This window comes from Stomoxys calcitrans, chromosome 1, assembly GCF_963082655.1.
Source record: "Stomoxys calcitrans chromosome 1, idStoCalc2.1, whole genome shotgun sequence".
Taxonomy (NCBI): domain Eukaryota; kingdom Metazoa; phylum Arthropoda; class Insecta; order Diptera; family Muscidae; genus Stomoxys; species Stomoxys calcitrans.
In genome coordinates, this window is record NC_081552.1 from 75,007,339 (window position 1) to 75,027,205 (window position 19,867).

The 19,867-nt window shown below is 35.2% G+C and overlaps 1 protein-coding gene across 1 annotated transcript in view; it reads right to left on the bottom strand.

Annotated features, from left to right (window-relative positions):
* The window catches only part of LOC106085513 (ATP-binding cassette sub-family G member 1), a 195,304-nt gene extending 175,442 nt beyond the window's left edge, over positions 1–19,862 (bottom strand). The window contains exon 1 of the mRNA XM_059364286.1: positions 19,672–19,862. The gene's annotated coding sequence lies outside the window, so the exon portion shown is untranslated. The remainder of the gene's footprint in view (positions 1–19,671) is intronic.
* Between the last annotated feature and the right edge of the window lie 5 nt (positions 19,863–19,867).

The window sequence follows — 19,867 nt, forward strand, 5'->3', positions numbered from 1 at the left end:
ACATTGTGGCTAGACAAATTGCTGCGACCACCGCTCCGAGGCTAAGGGAGCTTTCTCTTTGGTCTGAAGAATCGAGATTACCCCACCACTGTAGGACTGTCAAGCAGAGATCCTTGCAATTAAAGAATAAGTGGTGGAACTACAAAGATATAATCTCATAACTAACCTAACCTAACCATAACATTTTAAGTCGATATGATCCAAATTGTTAATTAAGTATAAAACTACCTCTCGATTTCACTTCTTGAGAACCTACAAAAAGCAATTATTATACAACTATCTATTAAAAAAATTCAGGGGTTTCTTGTAATTACTTCATCTTTTATAATTTTTTAGTCTCTGTCTTGAAAGCAAAATTGTGGAAAGAATTCGACAAGTGGTATCCATAGTGGAGGGTATTTAAGATTCGGCACAGCCGATCTTAATACGGTATTACTATTCTGTTTTGTTTGTTTTTGTCTAGTATCGTCTTATCAATGAGCGTCGTGAGAGTAAAACAGAGTCCGTGTAGCATTGTAATCTTCATGTAATCTCACGTGCCGCCTCCCCTCAGCCGTTTTTTCAACCTGTAGACCCTGTCAATTAACGTAGAACGGTTTTATAATTTATTTATTTATTGTTTTGATTAAACAATTGCACACAACTGCAGACACTGTGGGAGAAACGAATTTGACCATTTTAAAAAAGGGAACTTAAAATTCATTTGAATCCAGAAAATACTAATTCGAATAGTACAGCCAAATTTATAACACCTCGAAATTCTAATCTGCTTGATCAACTTGACATTCTAAACCGATCTAACCATGTCCGTCCCCTTATCCCAAGTTGAGATCTTGGACCCTGGAAATTGCAAAGTTATCCGATTTGGCTAAAATTTTGTACATGGTGTTCGGTTACGACTTCCAACATGCTTTGTGAGTATGGTCCAAATCGGTGTATACTCGTAACGTGATACAGTGAAAAGTCTTCTCACGGCTCATAGATGCTTCAAGTTTTGCCTGATTGGACAGAATTTTGGCCAAGATTCGACCCAGCCGAACTTTTAACTCATTACGTTTGGAACACCTCTATATATTCCTCTAAGACCACATAAAGTAAATATTCTTGATCAAAGTCGATCAAACCATGTCCGTCCGTCTGTCGAAAGCACGCTAGCTTTCGAAGGACTAATGTTTAGGCGCCTGAAATTTTGCACTAACACTTCTTTTTAATGTAGGTCGATTGAGATTTTAAATGAGCCAAATTGATCCACGTTTAGATTTAGCTCCCGTATAAACCGATCTTCCGAATATACATTTTGAACCTCTAGAAGGCGCAATTCAAAGCATATATTTCTTGTTATGGCCCCTCATTATCTTTTTTAGTTTGTGCCCATAAAGAGAAACCGTCCAAAGAACTTGACATATGCCATCCATGGTGAAGGGTATATAAGATTCGACCCAGCCGAACTTAACACACTTTTACTGGTTTTACATTACATAATTTTCTGCTACGCAAACACGTTTTAGTTTATATTCATATATAACATATTTTCCAACCCACAATCATTTATCACCAACGTCCAGTAATCCAATTAGAATTGAAATAGATATTTAATCTTTAAAATGTATACAGTCAACAGATCTGGCATCAATCATCGACCGATTATGAAGGTGATAGCTAATAAATATTTCAATGTATATAAACACTTGCTTTCAACTACATTTGAATAATTTCAATAAATTAAATGCCGTATATTGTGAAATAGATATCAAAGTGTAAAATGGGTTAATATTCTAATACTAAGTGGTACTGGAATACAATCCACACGATAGGATAAACGCTGCTACCACTGTTGTGAGGTTAACGAAACTTTGTCTTTGGTCAAGCAGTGGGTACGGACACTGTGTCATGTTTAATAAAGGTTAGTTAAATTTTAAGGGTTTCTGAATAACTTTAACATGTTAGCCTGAAATTGAGAAATGTCCCATGAAATGCATGTCATACTTGAAGGCAGTGTGTATGCTATACCTGATAGACGTTTTACTGATTGGAACTACAATACAATATCGCTACAAGCTAGGTAGACTTCTATACGCATAGTTCTAGACGAAAGGATAATATGGGTTCTAAAGAACTAGGACTGCGATTATCGCAAAGGTTACCCCATTACTGTAGTGTGTACTCGTATCAAGCGGAGATCATTGCAATAAAAATAAAAGAAGTAGTGGATGAGTAGGGGATGAGACCGAAAAGTCAGTCACCCCGGCCTTTCGAAAATTTATGCGGGCTGCCAAATCTTTATTTTAAGACGGAAAAAGTCAATATTTCTCCTGGTTTATTTACCAATCTGGCAGATTTGCTAGTTTATGTACAAACAATACGCGATTCCCGCCAAATTCTTTGTATTTTAACGTTGATCAACACCAACACTCATCCGAAGGCATGTGGCTACGACAACAACAACATTCACCCGGAAAAATGAAATATCAAAAAACAAGTAATTTTGGCATAAATAAACGTTATTCGGAGATCATAATTTTGATTTTATTAAAATTCTTAGCCATTTTCGCATTCCAGATAAAATAAGTCGCTTAGTAAGCATTTTCTCCATACAAAATAAGCGAGAAAATCCGCTTTGGAGGTAAATAAAACACCGATATTAATCGATATTTTGCCAGCTCTAGAGGCAAAATATGACACGATTGAGAAATAATCTTCTGGGAATTCTCTAGATGAAGATTACGATCGCGTACGAGCTAGTCTATCTTTTAGAAGAATGTTCCGTGAATCTTCCGAATAAATTGCAGAATATTTATTAAATACTCCTCTGCGCATTATTCGCCAGGACGATAAACAAATAAGTATTTTTGGATGCATATTAAAAATTGTTCTTTAAAAGTTGCGAGTAATACGTTTGGAAGATCTAACAAGTAAAATCGATATAGCCTCCACCATGAATCGAATTTGTCAAGTTCTTTGCCCGGGGCGCAATAAAAATCCTGTAAAGGGAAAATTTCAATAAAATATTCTCTAGAGACTAGATTTTTCTCAGACCCGGGACCCTCCTAATTATTTTTGTAAAGACAAAACTTCAAAGAAATTTTTTGAGATTTTTGACATTCTTTCTAGAGATAAAACTTAAATTTTCTAATGAAAAAATTTCCTAGACACCAGATTTCAATGAAATTTTCGCTCGAATTGCAAAGAATTTTAATTTTTTAAGAGACAAATATAAAAAAAAAAATTTCAGACTCAACGTCAATAAATTTTTTTCTTAATTAAAGAAGTTAATTATTTTGCCCCGCTAAATATTATATCACAACATTTTAATGAATTTTTTATAAAGACAAAATTTTAATGATTTTTGTTAAGACCAAATCGTAAAAAATTTGTTTCTGAACACAGAATAAAAATAAATTTTCTCTAAATAGAAAATTTTAATGAAATTATTTCTAGAGACAAAATTTCTGTGAAAAATTCTCTAAAGACAAAATTTGGCCCATGCCCGGGCTAACTCGACATTATTTTTTTCAAAGACAAGATTTTAATGAAATTTCTTGTAAAGACAGAATTTCAATGACATTTTCTCCAAAGAAAATATTTTATTGCAACTTGCTCTAAAGACAAAATTTCAATGACATTTTCTCTTAAAGGCTGGTACAATGTTCCATGTACACCATTGAAAACCTATATTTTTCGCGATTCCTGTTTTGAAACACTATACAAATTTCAATGATTAAATAACAATTTCACCATAAGTATTGACAGATTGTTCTACTGAATGATATAAGTAAGTTTTTATTGTTTTAAAATCTTTTATCTAAAAAATATTTCAAAAAGCGAACGAATACCTTCCTTAAGAATAAATTTCAGTAAAAATTTCTCTAACCCATTTTTTTCAAAAAAAAAATTTACTTAGACGAAATTTTAAAAAAAAATAAGATTAACTTTCAATAAAACAATAAGACAAACTTTCAATAATTTTTTTCAAAAAACAAAGTTTTTTTTAAAACATTTCAAATAATTTGCCTAAAAATAAAATTGCAATAACATTTTTCTGAAGACAAAATGAAAACAATATTTCAATGAAAGTATTTTTAAAGACAAAATTTCAATAAAAATTTTTGCAAGACTAAATTTGGTCAAGGCGGCCCCTCTTAAAGACAACATTTTAATAACACATTTTCTGAAAACAAATTTTAAGAGAATTTTTTCTTTCGAAAGACAAAATCTCAATGAAAACAAACATAACTATAGTTATTTCTTTTTATAACACAAAGGTGTAATGAAATTTTTTCTAAACTTGCACTTTTTTTTGACTCAAACTTCAATTAAAATTTTTCTTAACAAAACAAATATAAAATGTGGGCCGTTCCATCTCCAAAAACATTTTCTTTAAACAAAATTTCCATTAATTTATTTTCAAAACATCAATGAAATGTTTTCTAAAGACAAAATTTTGTACATGCTGAGCCCCCTCAAAATTATTTTTCCAATGACAACATTTTATAATAAATTCTTTATTATTGACAAAATTTAATTAAATTTAAAAAGATTTTATCTTTAGAAAACTTGTGATAAAATTTTAACCAGATGTTTTCTAAGACAAAGTTTCCATAAAGATTTTTATAAAGACAGCATTTTAAAAAATTTGGATTTAAAAACACTAATTTTATGAAATTTCTTAAAAAAAAAAAAAAACAAAATTTAAATAAAATTTGTTCTAAAAACAAAATTTCAATGAATTTTTTTAGAAAAAAAAAATCCAATATTATACTTTATGAAAACAAAATTTTATTGAAACAAACAAACAAAATAACATTTAACAAAATTTTCTCGAAAGATTTTAAATTTGGGAAAAATTTTACAAATTTACAACTTTTGAATTTTTCATTTTATTTCAAGAAAATCTTGATATTGTTATCCTTTTTTCATTTTTATACATAAAATAAATCTACACGATGGCTCATTTAATTTGCTCAAATGTTTGCAAAGAAATGCTTTTGTAATATAACAATTTTACGAATAATGATTTTCCTAAAGAGTACGTAGGAAAAACTGTGGTGAAATTATACGCAATTAGTCAGCATCCATCAAAAAACTATTTTTTTTGTGGAAAAAAGTGGAACATTTTTTCGACATGTCGCAATGAAATCGAAATTTTGTGTTCGTTGGTCTAAAAAAAAATTAACCCCACCACTGGGTGCAGTTTTTGTTTGTACACTCAACAAAATTTGTTATTCAAAACAGCAAAAATGTTTGCTAAAACTGCAGTTTTTGTCTGTTGAAAATGGGAAAGTAAACATTACTGCTGTTTCAGCAAACAAAGGGCTGCTGTATTAGCAAACATTTCTGTCAGCTAAATCAGCAACCAATTTATATGCTGAAAAAAAGTTTATGCGATTTTTTATGTTTGCCTGTTATTTGTTTTGACTACTTTAGGCATTTTTTTAAAAATTTTGTTGGAAGATATGATTTCAATCTGATACATCCATTGGTATTCATGTGGCTGAGCTCGCTCCCATTTTTTGTTTAGGCTCTACTAATGTGTATCAAAGGCCTGAGCAAGATCATTCATTTCTGCTTTCAAGACACACTAACATTCATAGAGTATTTCAAGAACAGAACTCTTTGTTCAAAAATACAACATTGTATAAGGCAATTGATAACTGAGTAAAACTGATTAACAAGACACCAAGTAACGGGATGAGTGAATGCGTTAAATCAGCCCCTCGGCAAAAAGAAAGATTCATTAGGATTTTAGTGAGTGCACGTAGTACAATGCATGTATTCGGCTAAATTTTGCTTCAGATAAAGTACTATTTTTCTTGTCGTCTGCTTTCGTAGTACGAAATTCACACGAAGGCAAGGTGGTTGATTTGGCAAGAGCATGGGTAAACACACACACACGCCTTGTTTTTTTATATGAGAAAACAAACGGTTTGCAAACGATTGGTGTGGTCAGTTCATATTTTGAAAATTACTGCAAGGCGCTTTCATGTACAGCGAGTAATTTCTCATAACTCATTGCAGCGGCTATGAATTCGATATAAAAATACTCCCAAGCACTGAGTGGTGGTTGTTTTCCAAGATTATCTACTCAACAGCAACATATTCCTTTTACTCTATCTTCTGTGTCTCGCTCTTCAGTATTCTTGAAATACACCCAGTGGGAAAAGGGAATCAATGGCATATGAGAAGGTAATCGATAGCCTATACAGCTTGTTTATTCCAGAATACCTTATTTTTAACACGGGACATATCCTAGGAAAAGAATAAATTCTTTTTATATGTTCGAAGAAAATATTATATATTTCATTTAATACAATACATTATTTAACAATGTAGTTTGAATGAAATTTGGAACTAAAAAATCAAATTATTTGTCCCCCAATATGCATTAAATAATTTATTGTGCTTAATGTAGAAATGGCTAAATTTATCATTCAATCTAATATTAAGGATTTTAAACACCATTATGACTTAAATGGATAAATTTTCTTTTTTAGGAGGCAAGAAATTATTCGTGAGTTCTGTGTTAATGGCAATTATAGATGAATATGGTTCGATTTAGAATGTATTTGGCATAGATACTCGTCTGAGTGCTCTAATACAACCAACTGCCAAAAATTTCAGCAAAATCAGTTCATCAGTTTTAACTGAATCATGTATGCGGCAACAATAGATAAAAGAATTATAAAATGAAGAAGAATTGTCACTCTCAAAAAAATTACATTACAGCTTCATTTGATATGGTATTACCCTCGGTAATCTATGTGCAAATTTTGGTCAAATCAGATAACCTCCTTTATTCTCTAAGATATCTTATAAAATGTCAATCCTATAACGAATTATATTATGTATTCCATATGTAATACATTCATCATTTTCCCACTGGGCAACATCATATGGTTGAGTGTTCACGAGTTCAGCAGAAAGCGTCACCAATGAATGGTTTTGTGCCGAGCTTTCATGTGTACATGACTGGCATGACCTTTTGTATCTAAATTTAAAGAAAAAGAGAAAGAAAGTATACATTCCGAGGTGATTATAAACAGGCACTGAGACAATCAAAGAAAATCAGACACATTTTGACACACATTTGCATTTGTATTTTATTTCTTCTAACATCCCCTTCATTATTAAGCAGCAGTCACTTTCAGCAAACAACAGACTTTTCAGCAGTAAGCCTGCTGCTCTGAAATTGCAGAACTACTGCTACAATAGCAGTAAAATTAACTACTAATATTCAGCATACAGTGTTTGCTATTTTCAGCAAACTATTTTCTATGAGTGTAATGGTGTTGCCAGAGAGTGGAAAATTTTTGCATTTCCTACACCGTGTCAAGTCTACGGTGTAGAATGTCGCACTTTAAATCAGCTGCTATGATTTCAAATACCAAAATAACGGCGTTCACTGATAACTATAGAAGACAACATTTGTTAAGTGTTTGGAAAAAAAGCGGCAAAATACTGAAATTAAATATATGAAAATGGAAAAAGCGAACGCGTTTTGTTTAGCTAACGGCATATTAGATGCATGCTAGAAAGTTCTTCATCCGAAGAGGAGGTTCGATTTTTACCGTATGTTTTGGTCGAAATGACAATATATGGACATGTTTAGAGATGAGCGATGGATAAATACCCAAAAGGTATTTACCCGGTAAATTGGGTAAATACCTGGGTATTTACCCATTTATACCCAAAAGCTGGGTATTTATAATTTTGCAGATATCTTGGCCATAAAAATATTTTCCAAAAAATTTTTGATGATTTCGTATAAAACCTGATCTTCTGATCTCATAAAATCGGATTTTAGTTATATATAGCCGTTATATAGACCGATCTCCAAACTTAAAATCTTGATGCAATAAATTGGTAATTATTCATCTGATTTCGATAACATTTGGCACAGTGAATTCTGGTAGACCCCTATACATTTCTGTGAAGTGTATAAGTGAAAAATTAGAGTGAATTTTTTTCAGAATCGAAATCACAATAAGATATCTACACAAAAATATTTAATCGGCAAGAAATACAAAGCTTAGCTCTCATTTTACGACCAAATGTCACTGCCGATGAGTCTCTCTTTAGACCCATTAGTGGCTAAAAATGTCCATAAAAATGCAATATTTTTATCCATTTCACATTTACAGAAGGATTTTGAGAAATTTTCGATTTCGTACCACAGGGAGATAACTCAATTTCGTCCAAATCGAATAAGAATTAAGCCCCCCCCCCCCCCCCCCAAAGGCTCATGAAGTAAAATCAGAAGATCTGTTTACATGGGCGTTATATCAGGTTATGGACCGATTCAGACCATACTTGGCACGTATGTTGAAGGTCATAGGAAATGTCTTTGTGTAAAATGTCAGCCAAATCAGATAAGAACTGTGCCCTCTAAGAGCGCAAGAAATATATTTGGGAGATCGGTTTATATGGAGCCAGTATATAAGATTTCGAACCGATTCGGACCATACTTGGCACATCTGTTAAATGGCATAGAAAACGTCATAGTGCAAAATTTCAGTCATATAGGGGCTCAGGAATTATATTCGGGAGATCGTATTATATAGGAGCCATATATTAAAAAGAAGTGTTTGTGCGAAATTTCGAGCGTCTGGCTTGTCACGACGATCAAGAATATATATAGAATATAAATAAATTTATGGCCTTATCATGAAAATGCACATTTTTATCATCAAAACGGTTTTATTGTTTTTAAAAGTATGCTCCATCATGGTATATGCCCTTTTGCATGCGCTTAAACCAATTGTCGAAGCACGTTTTACACTCCGATTGAGACACCTCCAAAACATGGTTATTGAACGCCTCAACAGCATTTTCTGGCAACCACGCATTCGTACCTTAATGTCAGTCGGGGCTTTACGGCGGATTACATTGTGGTCCGTCAAAAAGGCGCTAGGTTGAGCCGATGTGTTCGCATTATCATGGTGAAAAACTGTTCGTCATCTCTTGTTCGTTGTTCCAATTTCTCCCAAGACTTCAGGTAATCATATTGTGATGTATCACTCAGAATTGACCGCCCTATGTTGCTCAAGCAGTGCGGAATCCATGTAATATAGAATGTATGCTGCACCCAGAAAAATTAGTCTGCTGATATCAGCAAATACTGTCTGTTGATATTAATTTAATTAATTTAAACTTTTGAATAAATCCATTCAACATTTTTTAACTTCGAAGTAACAATTGAGGCATTTCTAATATACTAGTAAAAAAAATTGGCAATTTTGGACGTTAATTTTTTGTTAAAAAGCATATATTAAAAAGTAGTAGTTATTTTGTCTGCTGGTTTTTTTTTAATTCGATCAAAAATTAGCAAGTTGCAGAAAATTTTAAAAGAATTTACGTTATATACAAGCATATCTTCTTATACATAAAAATCAATTTGTGTTGGTTTGTAGGTTTGTTTGTATGTTTGTGTGTTCCTTATAGACTCAGAAACGCTAAGCGGATTTTCTTGAAAATTTCACAGATGGTGCATAATGACCCCGTGGTGAAAATGGGGTACTACATTTTTTGATATCTGAAGGGGGGATAGACCCTCCCCCTTACCCTATTTTTCAGAAACGCCAGATCTCGGAGATGGGTGGTGCGATTTAAGCGAAATTTTGTGTGCTCTCATATAGTACCCGAAAAATAAAAATTTGGTATCCAAATTTCAGATGGGGTACCTAGGGGGGCTGCCCCACCCTGAAACCTACCAAATATATATTTACACCAATCACGACAATACGGGACTCAAATGAAAGGTATTTAGGATAAGAAAACGTATCTGATATCCAATTGTCGGACCAAGTGCTAGGGGGACCACCCCAAGCCCGAAAACACCCCTAAATCTGACATATTTACCGACCATGGCAAAATGGGACTCAAATGAAAGGTATTTGCAAGTAGAATACGAATCTAATATCCAAATGTGGGACCACGTTTCTAGGGGTCCACCCCTTTCCCAAAACACTCCCCAAACAGAACTTATTTACTGACCATGGGAATATGGGGCTTAAATAAAAGGTATTTGAATGAAGAAAATGAATCTGATATCCAAATATGGGACCAAGTATTTGGGAGGCCGCCTCTCCCCAAAAACATCCCCCAAAGGAGACAAATTTACGACCATAGCAATACGGGGTTAAAATTAAAGGTCTTTGGGAGTAAAGCACAATTCTGATATCAATATTCGGGAAAAGTGTCTATGGGGCCACCCCACCCCCACATCACCACCCAAATAGGAAGTATTTGCTGACTATTGCAATATGAGGTTCAAATAAAAGGGTTTTTAGAGTACAACACGAATCCGATATATATTTTCAAGGCCAACTCACTGAGTGGCCGCCGGGCTTAGTGATTGGGGGACTACCCCAATCCCCTAAATATCCCTAAATCGGGCATATTTACCGACCATGTCAATGTGGAGCTTAAATGAAAGGTATTGGGGGGTAGAGCAAGAATTGATACACACTTTCGGGACCAATTTTCTGCGGGTTTACCCCTTTCCCAAAATACCCCACAAACAGCAATTTTTTACCATCGTAATATGGGGTTCAAATAAAGGTATTTGGAAGCAGAATACGAATTTGATATTTAAATGTAGGACCATGTATTTAGTACATCACCCCTTCCCCAAAAACACCCCCTAAGGGTAAAAATTTTTCGACCATGCCAATATGTGGCTCGAATGAAAGGTATAAGAGATTGGAAAACGAATTTGATAATCAATTTTGGGGCCATGTATTTGGGGGACGCCTCATCGTGTAAACTCCCTTAACACAATGGCAATATGGGGTTTAAATAAATGGTATTTGAGAGAAAAGCACGATGCTGATATTTTTTTAGGGCTAAGTGTCTGAGGACCACCTCACACCTAAATCAAACATCAAGAGAATATCGGGCTGAAATAAGTATTTTAGAATGGAGTACATCTTACATCCAAAATTAAATTCGTAGACCAATAAAGATCATATGGGATTCAGATAAAGGTACTTATATTGCTAAACTGTTTTTCAAGCGATATACTATTTTCGTAGCATGGTATTTCACTAAAAGGTCTTTAATTGTCGAAAAAATATTACAAAAAACATTTTGCTCCATATAAAGTAAAAGAAGGCGCAGGGGAGCGGGCCCTGTCCAGCTGTTTTATATATAAAAATCAATTTGTGTGTTTGCTTGGCTGCTCCGTAAGACTCAAAAACGGCTGAACCGATTTTCTTGAAATTTTCACAGATGACGCACAATGATCCCCTGGTGAAATAGGAAACTACATTTTTTAATATCTGAAGGGAGGCGGACCCTCCACCCTATCATAATTTTCAGAAACGCTAGATCTCGGAGATGGGTAGTGCGATTTAAGTGTGCTGTCTTATAGTAACTTAAAAACAAACATTTGGTATTCAAATTTACGGTGGGGTGCGTAGGGGGCACACCTCAAACCCACCAAATATATAGACCAACCACGACAATATGGGACTCAAATGAAAAGTATTTAAGAGTAGAAAACCTATCTGATATCTAATTGTCGGACCAAGCGTTTGGGGGACCACCCCCTAAAACACCCTTAAATCGACCATGGCAATTTGGCATTCAAATGAAATGTATTTGCAAGTAGAATACGATTCTGATAACTTAATGTGGGACCAAGTTTTTGTAGGTCCACCCCCTCCCCAAAACACCCACCAAACAGAACTTATTTATGACGATGGCAATATGGGGCTCGAATAACAGGTATTAAAGTGTAGAACACGAGTCTGATATCCAAATGTGGGACTAAGTATTTGGGGGCCGCCTCCTCCCCAAAAACACCCCCCAAAGAGGTCAAACTTGCGACCCTAGCAATGTGGGGCTTAAATTAAAGGTCTTTGGGAGTAAAGCACAAATCTGATATCTATATCTATATATTCGGAAAAAAGTTTATATGGGGCCACCCCACCCCATAACTACACCCATATAAGAAGTATTTGCTGACCATATGAGGCTCAAATAAGAGATATTTTAGAGTAGAGTGCCCATCCCCCAAAACACCCCTAAACCGGTCATGTTTACCAACTATGGAAATATGAGGCTCAGATGAAAGGTATTTGGGAGTATTCCACGTATCTGATATCAACATTCGGATCCAAATGTCTAGGGGACGTTATTACCCCACAGCAACACCCAAATAGGACGTATTTGCTCACCATGACAATTTGGGACTTAAGGAGAGTGGAGTTCGATATTGATAGTTTCTAGGGCCCATACTCCAAACCGAACATATTTGCTGACTTTTGCAATAAGAAGTTTAAATGAAAGGTATTTGAGATTATAAAATGAATTTGATATCCAATTTTGAAGCCAATAGCAATATGGGGTTCAAATATGATATTTGAGAGTAGAGCACGATGCTGATTTATTTTCGGGGATAAGTGTTTGGGGGACAACCCCACTCCCCAAAACACTTCTATTACTGACCAGGTCAATGCGGGGCTCAAATGAAAGGTATTGGGAAGTAGAGCACGAAATTGATACCAACTTTCGGGGCCAATTTTCTGGGGGTCTACCCCTTCCCCAAAAAACCCCACAAACAGCAATTATTTACTGACCATCGTCATATAGGGCTCAATTAAAGGTATTGGGTTGCCTAAAAAGTAATTGCGGATTTTTTAAAAGAAAGAAAATGCATTTTTAATAAAACTAAGAATGAACTTTAATCAAATATATAATTGCCATTTTGTTCGATAACCTTTTGCCGTCTTCCTGGCAAATTAAGTATTCCACGCTCATAGAACTTCTGGCCTTTATCTGCAAAAAACTGAACCAAGTGCGATTTTATACCCTCATCATTGCCGAAAGATTTACCATTTAAGGAGTTCTGCAAAGATCGAAATAAATGGTGGTCTGATGGTGCAAGGTCAGGGCTATATGGTGGATGCATCAAAAGTTCCCAGCCAAGCTCACTCAGTTTTTGGCGAGTGACCAAAGATGTGTGCGGTCCAGCGTTGTCCTGGTGGAATATGACACCTTTACGATTGACCAATTCTGGTCGCTTCTCCTTGATGGCTGTATTCAATTTGTCCAATTGTTGACAGTAAACATCCGAATTAATCGTTTGGTTCCTTGGAAGCAGCTCAAAATATACCACACCCTTCCAATCCCACCAAACAAACAGCATAACCTTCTTTTGGTGAATATCAGCCTTTGAAGTGGTTTGAGCTGGTTCACCATGCTTGGACCATGATCGTTTTCGACTAACGTTGTTGTAAACAATCCATTTTTCATCTCCAGTTATGATTCGTTTTAAAAACGGATCGAATTCATTGCGTTTAAGGTGCATATCACAAGCGTTGATTCGGTTTGTTAAATGAATTTCTTTCAATACATGTGTTACCAAAATATCAAGCTTTTTCACCAGTCCAAGACTTTTTATGAACGGTTGATTTTGGTATATTTAACTTCTCTTCTATCTCACGCTCAGTTACATGACGATCCAATTCGATTAATGCTTAAAATTTGTCAACGCCGACTATATGAAAAATCAGCAATTACTTCCTTACTTCCCCTTCCCCAGAGAGTAAAAATTTAACAACAATGGCAATATGTGGATCAACTTAATGGTATTTGAGATTCGAAAACGAATTTAATAACCAATTATGGGCCCGCCTCATTTTGAGGGCACCTCATCCCTTAATCTTCCATTAAACCAATGCCAATATTGGATTCAAATAATTGGTATTTGAGAGTAGAGCACGATCCTGATATTTTTCAGGGCTGAGTGTCTGAGGGACCACCTCACCCCCGAAAACACCCCTAAATCGGACAAACGTATTTCCCGATTATGGCTCAAATGAAAGTAATTTGGGAGTAGAGAACGAAATTCAAACCCACTTTCAGGACCACGTTTAATTCTGGTATAACATGGAGGAGCATTGGTTTCAATATGACGATAGACTGTATGCCGAGGAAGTCGTTGTAAACTCGGCCCACTGCTTTTTTATTCGTCAATGAGATCGCTCCATAATGAGATTATCTAGAATGTTTCAAAATGCGGATGACTTAAACATTTTTTCGAGCATTAATTCAGTTGCTGATGCTTTAAATAGGCAAATGGATTTGAATATTTTTCCCAATGGTTTATAGATAATCATTTACCAAAAAATATCTCCAAGTGTTGTAAATTTTCTTACTCCAAGTCTAGAAACCCCATTTGCTTTATAGTATTAACACTTGTAAAATTAGAAATTGTACCGAAACCTTGGACCTTGCAGTTATGTTTGATGATAAGTTCTCTTTTGTTCGCCATTTGAACCATGTTATACCAAAGGCATTAGGCGCTACTCGGTTTGTAAGAAATTCTAAAGTCTTTAAAGATCCATATACATTTAAGTTCGTATACGCCTCAATTATACGTTCTAAATTGGAACATGTATTATTTGGAATTTGTTTTATGTTAAGCATCGCAGTTGGATTGAAAATATCCAAATAAAGGTTTTTGAAATTGGCTCTCAACTCTATTACGTTTACTTTACATAGGAAAATGAACTCTCCTGTCACTTAATTCTCTTGAGAATAAACGAGTTGAGTTTTCCCAAGTTTTTCTTTACAATATTGTTAATGGTATAATTGATTGTCTTGAATTACTTTGCCGCTCAATATGCCACCTTGTTCATTGCGCCGTTTTAACTTTTTCCACGTATCTTTGCACAGAACCAATTTTTCAATAAACGAACCAAAGTTTAAAAGTTTAAAACAAATTGTTTGAATTGGATTTTTCTATTAATATTAATGAATTTTCGAACATCTTAGATTTTCCTCACTTTTTATTTTATTTTAGTTTAATTTAAATTTAATTTTAAGTTCGTAGTCTAAGGAATTTTGTTGCTCCATGGACTTAATAAATGATATGAAAAAAAGTATTTGACATTGTGTAAATATCAAGGAATTCAGAGAATAATTTTGAAATGGAGAGTTATCCGAGACTATAGCAATAATACTACTCCATGTCATTTTTGTAAGTTCTCATATAGTACCCGGAAAATAAGAATTTGGTATCCAAATTTCGGATGGGATACCTAGGGGGGCTGCCGCACCCTAAAACCTACCAAACATATATTTAGACCAATCACGTCAATATGGGACGCAAATGAAAGGTATTTAGGATAAGAAAACGTATCTGATATCCATTTGTCGGACCAAGTGCTAGGGGGACCACCCCAAGCCCGAAAACACCCCTAAATCGGACATATTTACCGACCATGGTAATATGGGACTCAAATTAAAGGTATTTGCGAGTAGAATACGAATCTGATATCCAAACGTGGGACCACGTTTCTAGGGGTCCACCCCTTCCCCAAAACACCACCCAAACAGGACTTATTTACTGACCATGGGAATATGGAGCTTAAATAAAATGTATTGTATTTGAGTGTGGAATTCGAATCTGATATCCGGATGTGGGACCAAGCGTTTGGGGGCCGATACTTCCCAAAAATATCCCTCAAAGGGGACAAAATTACGACCATAGCAATATGGGCCTCAAATGAAAGGTCTTTGGGAGAAAAGCACGAATCTGATTTCAATATTAGGAAAAAGTGTCTATGGGGCCACCCCACCCCCACAACACCACCCGAAAAGAAAGTATTTGCTGACTATTGCAATATGAGGCGCAAATAAGAGGGTTTTTAGAGTAGAACACGAATCCGATATATATTTTCAAGGCCAACTCACTTAGTGGACCCCCCAAAGCCGGTTATGTTTACCAACTATGGAAATATGGGGCTCAAATTAAAGGTATTTGGGAGTAGACCAAGCATCTGATATCAATATTAGAGACTAACTGTCTAGGGGACGTCCCACCACCATAACAACCAATTAGGACGTATTTGCTCATCAAGACAATTTGGGTCTTAAAGAGAGTGGAACTAAATATTTTTAGTTTTTAGGGCCAAAATCCCAAACCGGACATATTTGCTGACTTTTGCAATAAGCCGTTTATATGAGATTAGAAACGATTTTGGCTTAATATTGGCCGACCATGTTGAATAATGTTGGAGGCCACCGTAGCGCAGAGGTTAGCATGTCCTCCTATGACGCGGAACGCCTGGGTTCGCATCCTGGCGAGACTATCAGAAAAAATTTTCAACGGTGGTTTTCCCCACCTTATTCTGGCAACATTTGTGAGGTACTATGCCATGTAAAACTTCTCTCCCAAGAGGAGTCGCACTGCGGCACGCCGTTCGTACTCGGCTATAAAAAGGAAGCCCCTTATCATTGAGTTTAAAAACTTGAATCGGACTGCACTCATTGATATGTGAGAAGTTTGCCCCTGTTCCTTAGTGGAATGTTCATGGGCAAAATTTGCATTTGCAATGTGAAGGGAGCATCCCAATCCCCACAACACCCATAAATCAGGCATATTTACCTACCATGTCAATGTGGAGCTTAAATACAAGGTATTGGGGGTGGAGCAAGAATTGATACCCATTTTCGGGACCAATTCTCTGGGGGTCTACCATTTTCCCAAAATACCCCACAAACAGCAATTTTTTACTGACCATCGCAATATGAGGCTCAAATAAATGTATGTAGTAGGTATTTGGGATTAGAAAACAAATTTGATAACCAATTTTGGGGGCATGTGTTTGGGGGACGCCTCATGGGGTAAACTCCCCTTAAACCAATGGCAACATGGGGTTTAAATAAATGGTTTTGAGAGAAAAGCACTATGCTGATATTTTTCAGGCCCAAGTATCTGAGGGACCACCTCACCCCCGAAAACACCCCTTAATCAGATAACATGAGAATATCGGGCTGAAATAAAGTATTTTAAGAATGGAGTACACCTCACATCGAAACTTAAATTCGTAGACCAATAAAGATCATATGGGATTCAGATAAAGGCACTTATATTGTTAAACTGTTAGTCAAGCGATATACTATTTTCGTAGCATGGTACATATATCACTAAAAGCTCTTAAATTGTCGAAAATAAATATTCCAAGGAAAATTTTGTTCTATATAAAGTAAAAGAAGGCACAGCGGAGCGGGCCCGGGTCAGCTAGTTTATTATGAGCATTGATTTATTGAAGAACGTTTTGTTTAGAAGTGAAAAAATTATTGTCTGGAATATCGATCTCTTATAAAAAGGCGGCATTAAGTTTTCGAAGTAGATTTAGAATGCCGAGGCATCTGAAGTCGAACTTAGTCATTTTTGAAACAAACATGGGAAAACGAATTTTGACGCTGTGTTCTTAAACTCTTTTTGCCAGATCTGTTTCGAGCATACTTGTTTAATCTTGCATCGTCAGACGAATGAGGTGCATGTCTTTAAAACGTTTCTCAAGGTTTTTTGTTTTGTCCAAAATAGTATATAAAGAAATTGGCTTACAAGATATTGCTGCTGTGGATGGGTTAGGAATCTAATGTGAAATTGAAAAGTCGACTTTCTATTGAGGGTCTTAACCCATTAACGCCTGACCCTCGATTCCCTTGTCCGATTTGGATAAAATTTCGGCTTCATAAATTGACGAAGTCATTTTATAAAGTTTTTTTAACAAAAAATCTATTTTTTTAAATAAAAACCATCAAATGCAACAAGACATTTTTTCTTTTTTCAACTTCATTTTTGACTTTTTCAACTTTTTTTTTTGACTTTTTTCAACTTCAAAGTCGATTATTCGACTTTTGTATGCAGTAAAAGTCAACTTCGAGTTTTTCACACAAAAAGGATGGGTATAATTGCTTCATAACAAAGATCTGCCTGTGCTACAACTTCATCTAAAATACCTTTATTACCAATAACGATAATGCGCACTTTATCAGGCCTCTATCCAAAAATAAAAACTTCAAAACGGAATCACTGATTTGACCCGATGGAGCATTGCGAATAATTGTAAATAGTGACTTGATTTTTTTTGTTGTTCTTGTTGTAGCAGTGTGTTGTACACTGAGGTGGCAGCCCTTGTCGATGAAAGACTCCATCGGGCCCATTCGGTAGGTACAACTGGCTACCATTGGACTGCGGGCGGTTGGTTTCTGAATGAACACAGTAGCTTGCAAAGCTTAACCTCATCGGATTCCGAAAGCACAGAAATAAGCTGGTTTTTTAATTTTTCGTATTGACATCCGGGGGCCACGATAGTGTCCGAAACATTCTGGAGTTTCGGGATCTAACTTGCATAATATGTGATTGAATTTTGTCTCATCCTCAAAAATTCTGTTGGCTTTAAAAATTGCTTCCACTTGAATATACCAACATTTTGGATTTTGTCTCGAAAAAGGTGGATTTTTCACGGTTGCTGTTGGTGAAATTTGTGGAAAGTTTTAAGGTGACTGAAGAAGTGTTGGTGCGATATTTTGTGCGTCGCTACTTAAACCATTTGCAGCGCCTGGTAATAAATCTTGAGAATGTTCTTCAGAAGTCATCGTATTCAAAGTACTTCCAATGTAGTATTACTGTCTTATTAAACATACCACAAATTAGATGTTTCTTTAATACGAAAATGATATAACTTGCATAGGATGGTGCTTCATCGCCATACCAAGATTGAAGTTCATCTATGCACGCTTGTCGTGATTATCCATCTCGAATGTTGTGAAAAATGGTCGCACGAAATGTTTAAGAAGTAATGCCATTTTTTGCCAAATTAATAATTTTCAAGTCACTGTAAACAACACAAATAATGGTCTTAAGTCAAAATGTTCTGAGTACGTTTATGGTAGAAAATGTCAAACTTTCCAATGGAAATGTCAGATTGGACTTGGCAACACTTAGCGTTACCTAGGCCAGAAACTTATAGCAATCTACGTATTCCAGGAAATTGTAGGCCTTACGACCTGCAATACTAGAAACTACATTACATACACATTCCAGGGAAACTGGAATCTGTGGCTATGCCTATAACGACATGGCCCGGGGAACAACGGATGACATGTTGACACTAAGTGGGCCAGAACAAAAATCTCAAATTTATACTTGAACTAACTGACCCGGTGTGATGCTGCATCCGAATGTGTCTTTTGAAAACTGAAAATTTCTTGAAAGATTAAGAAGCCGGTGGCCAGAGTAGCAAGGCTTTCATAGCCATGGGTCCTTTCCGAATCTATGTACATTACTTAATTTTTATTGTATTTGTTATTTACTTCCAAATTCATGTACTATATCTAATACAGACAGGGTCTTACTGGATTCGTACTCTACTATCAAACTTCTTCCATTTTTATTTATTGTATTTTGCTGTGTATTTTGGTGGGTACTTTTCCGCAAATGTAGTTATCAGATTTGTTCTTCACTTTCAAATATTGTACCTTTCATTGAGTCCCATATTGTCCTGTTCGATCTGTATGTGACTTTGTGCGATCTTTGGGGGACCCAAAAACACCAATTGCCTTATATTATGTACATAAAGTGAAAGGATATCGAACAGTATTAACTAAAACTTGGGAAAGGGGGAATTCACTACTATTTATAATTTACTTTGTTTGCGATATAGTTTCAAAAAGCCGATACACATGTCTTCTATTTCTCATAATCTATACAGTTTTTTGTAATCGTGCATTATATTGACTTCTAAAAGATAACTCTCTTTATTATTGTTTGAAAAAGATATTTCTGATCAATACCGACGAATTGCTTCTCACTCGCAAGTTTGTAAAATTTTTTTCTAAACCAATTTATGTAAAATCAACAAAAAAACTTACTTGTTAAACGTACAAAGGCATCAGGACAGCACATCCAATAAGTAGATGAAATTTCAATGAGCTGTAATAAGTTGTATCACTCAATATAACAAAAATTTATCACTTTTAAACGTATTTACTGATATTTTTGTTTTCTTTTTTGTGCTTTTGAATTTTGTTTTGGTTCTTTTTTCACTTTTGCGCGTTAAGTGGATTA